Raw genomic sequence first — 6,674 nt, 5'->3', positions numbered from 1 at the left:
ATCCAGATGCAGATACACCCATATTTACACACAGATCACATATCAACACAAAACCAGAAATCACAGTATATAAGCACAAGGCATGCAAGCTTACAAAAAGAAAAAAAAAATTGCCCAGACAAAGCATTATGAAGGGAAAAAAAAAATCCCCAAAATACAATAGAGTTTGGTTTGTATTGACTACTGTTGGGCATGAGTCCTACCCTTAAGTCTGGTTAATATACTTAATGAGACTTCATTGGAGAAAACTAATTTTTCCTTTGTAAGTCAATCAATGCTAGGTAGGAGTGCTCCCGGAAAATTACATTTGTTTTTCTCCATAGAAGTAAACCCAAAGTAGCTCAAGCCTCTAAAGATTGGTGTACAGCTCCCAGGTCTGTGGTGACCAGGACAGCACCTGGTTGCAGCTATGCAACCCTTCTTACAAATGGTTTATTCTGCAGCTTCTATTATACTGAGAAAAACAACAGGATATTAAAGCTATCTGTGGTCTGATGCATTTTGAAAAATTATGACATTTACATAATAAAACTTAGTGAGCTTTATAATACCCTAATTCTCAAACTCCTTTATTTCACTGAGTCTGCAAATAGAAATCATTGGTTTTCATACCTGAGGGAGTGTGTCAGTTCCCCAACCCTGTTTCTCCTTTTGTCATCACTTGTTTTTATTCTTGTTTCACAGAATGGATCCATTACAGGAATATCCCCATAATTCATTTGACCTGCAATGTCTGTTAAATTCATTTCCTGGAGATTTGGAGTTTAAGCAGATCTTCAGTGACATTGGGGATCAGATCGAGCAAAATGCTACAAGGTGACTATTGCTACTGTTTAAGTTAAGATGTTTCCAAGGTAACTGTTGTGTACTGCTTAAGTTAAGGTGTTTCCAAAGTAGCTGTTGCTACTGTTTAAGTTAAAGTGTTTCCAAGGTAACTATTGCTGCTCTTTAAGTTAAGGTGTTTCCAAAGTAACTCCTGCTAGTATTTATGTTATTTCCAGATTTTCTTCACACAGCAATTATCTAGTGTTGGTTTTGGACTATCTCTTTTATTGCCATGTTATTCTTACTACTAACATCTTAAAAGATATTGATTAGACTCTATTCTCAAAATTCAACATAATTGTCTTCATCTGGTCATTACTCTTGTGCACCTAAGCTTCTCATTCCTACTATATTTGCTGGTCATAACTCCACAGAGTCTATTTATCTACTCTCCACACCCCAAACTCTAAGATTACAGATGCGTTCTAGAATGCCCAAATTTTACATGTTTGCTATAGTCTGAACATAGATCCTTTCTGAGCCATCTTCACAAGAACCTGATTACCTTTAAAAAGTTATAAAATATAAACACTACTAGTTGGGTTCCAGTTATTACATTGTTATTAATTCTTATTAGAGATTGCAGTATCACAGATTTAATTTTTTTCTGGAGTGTAGGGTGGGGACAGTGTTTTGAGGCAGGGTTTTTCTTTGTCGCTCTGGTTGTTCTACTCACTCCGCAGACCAGGCTGGATTTGAACTCAGAGATCTGCTTGCCTCTGCCTCTCAAGCTACTGAGATTAAAGGTTGTGCCATTGTGCCCGGCTCTAGATTTTCATTAGTAAATTTAGAAAAATAATATTCTTGGATTGTATGATAAGGGCAAAATTTAAATATGAATATAAAGTATCAAAATAAAATGGTATCAGGTCACAATTGCTGAAAAACAAAGCCTAAAAAATACCAATTATTTTGGAACAAGGGATATACATATCTGTAATCCCAGAACAATGGAGGGAGAGGCAGGAGAATAGCAGTAAGTCTAGGGGCTAAATAGTGACACCCTGATACAAAACAAGGTTAAAGATAATTACAATTGAATTTTTTCTTATTTTTCTTTTCTTGGTTTATTATTTTCATAAATTCCATTCCATTTTCTGCAGTTGCTTTTGCTCAAAGTTGTTATGAAATATTCCTTTGCATCTTGTGGTTTTGAACAGTCATTGGAATTTTTATCAGGAAATTAGACAGTAGAGGGATTCACTTCCCATGTTACAGTCTGAATCCAGCATGAATAATCTCCCTGACCATCATATTTTCTTGGTCAGGAATTAGAACTTCTAAAAGATAATTATCATGGTAGGTTGTGCTTACATATGTTCTGTGAGTGTGTTTTAGAAAAAACCCCTCTCTTTCACAACTTCCCGTTTTTTTAAACATTTAGATGATACTGTTTGAAGGTTTTAAAATTTTATTTTATATTTTTAGATATTTATATCTCTGCTTTTTCTTTGAAATGAAGTCATTTAAAATGATTTTATCACGCATAAAAATATAATTATTGTATTACTGGAGCCTGTTATGTTTTGGTACCTGCATTTTTATATTTTAATAGGACATCGTCTTGGATGAGTAGTAAGTCCTCTTAACCACAGAACTATTTCCCCCCATCCCTTAAACCATTGTTATTTACCTATGTACTTAACTGATGTTATTATACATTTATGTATATGCATTTGTTTATGTCTGTGCATATGTGCTCATGAACATGAGTATGTGGACATATATATCTGTTCACACTTCTCCAACACCCAGAAATGGACATTGGGTTCCTTGCTCTCCCCCTTTTCTCTCTCTCTTTATCTCTTTCTCTCTTTCTTTCTCTCTCTCTCTCTCTCTCTCTCTCTCTCTCTCTCTTCTTTCTTTCTTATTAGATATATTTCTTTACTTACATTTCAAATGTTATTCCCTTTCTCGGTTTCCTGTCCATAAGCCCCTATCCCCTCCTTCTCCCCCATACTGGTATTCCCCCCCATCCATCCCCCTTACTGCCCCCCCATATTCCACTGCACTGGGGGTCCAACCTTGGCAGGACCAAGGGCTTCCCCTTCCACTGGTGCCCCAACAAGGCTATTCTCTGCTACATATGCAGTTGGAGCACTGGGTAGTGGTTTAGTCCCGGGAAGCTCTAGTTGGTTGGCATTGTTGTTCTTATGGGGTGACAAGCTCCTTCAACTCTTTCAATCCCTCCTCTAATTCTCCTAAGGGAGTCCTGTTCTCAGTTCAGTGGTTTGCTGCTAGCAATGACCTCTGTATTGGACATGCTCTGGATGTGTCTCTCAGGAGTGATCTATATCCGGTCCCTTTCAGCATGCATTTTTTAGTTTCATTTTCTTTTTTTTTAGCTTCATCAATCTTATCTAGTTTTGGTGGAGATATATATATATATATATACACACACACACATATATATATGTGTGTGTGTGTGTGTGTGTGTGCCCCACATGTGGGCTAGGGTCTAAATTCCATCAGTCTCTGGTCTAAACTTTGCCTCCATATCCTCTCCTATGGATATTTTTCCCTTTTAAAAAGGAGGGGAGCATCTGCATTTTGGTCATCCTTCTTCTTGAGCTTCCTGTGGTCTGTGGATTGCATCTTGGGTAATTAGGGCTTTTGGGCTAATATGCACTTATCAATGAGTGCATACCATGTGTGTTTTTATGTGATTGGATTACCTCACTCAGGATGATATTTTTAGTTCACTCCATTTGGCTATGAATTCCATGAAGTCATTGTTTTTGATAGCTGAGTAATATTCCATTGTGTAGATGTCCCACATTTTCTGTATCCATTCCTCTGTTGAAGGGCATCTGGGTTCTTTCCAGCTTCTGGCTATTATAAATAAGGCTGCGATGAACATAGTGGAGCACGTGTCTTTTTTATATGTTGGGGCATCTTTTGGGTATATGCCCAAGAGAGGTATAGCTAGGTCCCCAGGTAGTGGAATGTCCAGTATTCTGAGGAACCTCCAGACTGATTTCCAGAGTGGTTGTACCAGTTTGCAATTCCAACAGCAATGGAGGAGTGTTCTCTTTCTCCACATCCTTGCCAGCATCTTCTTTTACCTGAATTTTTATCTTAGCCATTCTCACTGGTGAGGTAGATTTTCAGGGTTGTTTTTGATTTGCATTTCCTTATGACTAAAGATGTTGAACATTTCTTTATGTGTTTCTCAGCCATTCGGCATTCCTCAGCTGTGAATTCTTTGTTTAGCTCTGAACCCCAGTTTTTAATAGGGTTATTTCTCTCCCTGCAGTCTAACTTCTTGAGTTTGTTGTATATTTTGGATATAAGGCCTCTATCAGTTGCAGAATTGGTAAAGATCTTTTCCCAATCCATTGGTTGCCGTTTTGTCCTAACAACAGTGTCCTTTGCCTTACAGAAGCTTTGCAGTTTTATGAGATCCAATTTGTTGATTCTTGATCTTAGAGCATAAGCCATTGGTGTTTTGTTCAGGAAATTTTTTTCCAGTGCCCATGTGTTCGAGATTCTTCCCCACTTTTTCTTCTATTAGTTTGAGTGTATCTGGTTTGATGTGGAGGTCCTTGATCCACTTGGATTTAAGCTTTGTACAGGGTGATAAGAATGGATCGATCTGCATTCTTCTACATGCTGACCTCCAGTTGAACCAGCACCATTTGCTGAAAATGCTATCTTTTTTCCATTTGATGGTTTTGGCTCCTTTGTCAAAAATCAAGTGACCATAGGTCTGTGGGTTCATTTCTGTGTCTTCAATTCTATTCCACGGTCTATCTACACTTTTTATCACTATTGCTTTGTAATTCGGTTTGAGTTAAGGGATAGTGATTCCCCCAGAAGTCCCTTTATTATTGAGGATAATTTTAGCTCTCCTGGGTTTTTTGTTATTCCAAACGAATTTGCAAATTGCTCTTTCTGTCTCTATAAAGAATTGAGTAGGAATTTTGATGGGTATTGCACATTGAATCTGTACATCACTTTTTGACAAAATGGCCATCTTTGCTATATTAGTCCTGCCAATCCATGAGCATGGGGAGATCTTTCCATCTTCTGACATCTTCCTCAATTTCTTTCTTCAGAGACTTGAAGTTCTTGTCATAAAGATCTTTCACTTGCTTGGTTAAAGTCACACCAAAATATTTTATATTATTTGGGACTATTGTGAAGGGTGTCATTTCCTAATTTCTTTCTCAACCTGTTTATCCTTTAAGTAGAGGAAGGCTACTGATTTGTTTGAGTTAATTTTATATCCTGACTCTTTGCTGAAGCTGTTTATCAGGTTAAGCAGTTCTCTGGTAGAACTATTGGGGTTATTAATTATACTATCATATCATCTGCAAATAGTGATATTTTGATTTCTTCCCTTGCAATTTGTATCCCTTTTACCACCTTTTTTGTTTGCTATGGCTGGGGACTTTGAGTACTATATTGAATAAGTAGGGAGAGAGTAGGCAGCCTTGTTCAGTCCCTGATTTTAGTGGGATTGATTCAAGTTCTCTCCATTTATTTGATGTTAACTACTAGTTTGCTGTATTACTTATACTATGGAGATTGAATTCTGATCTTTCCAGGACTTTTATCATTAAGGTGTATTGACTTTTTGTCAAATACTTGTCAGCATCTAATGGAATGATCATGTGGTTCTTATCTTTGAGTTTGTTTATATAGTGGATTACATTGATGGATTTCCATATATTAAACCATCTCTACATCCTGGGATGAAGCCTACTTGATCATGATGGATGATCATTTTGATGTGTTCTTGGATTCTGTTTTCAAGAATTTTATTGAATATTTTTGCGTCAATATTCATAAAGGGAAATTGGTCTGAAGTTCTCTTTCTTTGTTGGGTCTTTGTGTGGTTTAAGTATGGGAGTAATTGTGGCTTCATGAAAGAATTTGGTACTGCTCTGTTTCAAAATGTGGAATAGTTTGGACAGTATTGGTATGAGGTCTTCTATGAAGGTCTGATAGAAGTCTGCACTAAACCTATCTGGTCCTGGGCTCTTTTTGGTTGGGAGATTTTTAATAACTGCTTCTATTTCTTTAGGAGTTATGGGGTTGTTTAGATGGTTTATTTGTTCCTGATTTAACTTTGGTACCTGGTATCTGTCTAGAAAATTGTCCATTTCCTCCAGTTTTCTTGAATATAGGCTTTTGTAGTAGGATCTGTTGATTTTTTTTTTAATTTGCTCAGTTTCTGTGGTTATCTCTCCCTTTCCATTTCTGATTTTGTTAATTTGGATACACTCTCTGTGACCGCTGTTTATTCAGGCTAAGGGTTTATCTATCTTGCTGATTTTCTCAAAGAACCAACTCCTGGTTTTCTTGATTCTTTGTATAGTTTTTCATTTTACTTAGTTGATTTCAGCCTAAGTTTGATTATTTCCCTGCCTTCTACTCCTCTTGGTTTTATTTATTTCTTTTTGTTCTAGAGCTTTTAGGTGTGCTGTCAAGCTGCTGATAAAGGCTCTCTCCTGTTTCTTTCTGCAGGCACTCAGAGCTATGGCTTTTCCTCTTAACACAGCTTTCATTGTGCCCCATAATTTTGGGTATGTTGTACCTTCATTTTCATTAAGTTCTAAGAAGTCTTTAATTTCTTTCTTTTTTCTTCCTTCACCAAGTTGTTGCTGAGTAGAACATTGTTTTAACTTCCATGTATATGTGGGCTTTCTATTGTTGTTGTTGAAGACAAAGTCTTAGTGTGTGGTGGTCTGATGGGATGCATGGGATTACTTCTATCTTCCTGTATCTGTTGAGGCCTGTTTTTTGACTGATTATGGTCAATTTTGGAGAAGGTATCATGAGGTGCTGAGGGTATATCCTTTTGTTTTTAGGATGGAATGTTCTATAAATATTTGTTAAATCCA

General features: G+C 36.9%; 1 long non-coding RNA gene across 1 annotated transcript; it reads left to right on the top strand.

The window, feature by feature from the left end:
* The first annotated feature begins 667 nt into the window (after positions 1-667).
* On the top strand, positions 668-6,449 carry LOC116895711. Its single transcript, XR_004387307.1, has 3 exons — positions 668-816; positions 2,399-2,400; positions 6,440-6,449. It is a non-coding gene; the product is annotated as an uncharacterized LOC116895711 (long non-coding RNA).
* The last annotated feature ends 225 nt before the right edge of the window (positions 6,450-6,674 follow it).

Source organism: Rattus rattus, chromosome 3 (assembly GCF_011064425.1).
Source record: "Rattus rattus isolate New Zealand chromosome 3, Rrattus_CSIRO_v1, whole genome shotgun sequence".
Taxonomy (NCBI): Eukaryota; Metazoa; Chordata; class Mammalia; order Rodentia; family Muridae; genus Rattus; species Rattus rattus.
The sequence above is the reverse complement of the archived record's forward strand: the minus strand, read 5'-3'. Positions and strand labels throughout refer to the sequence as shown.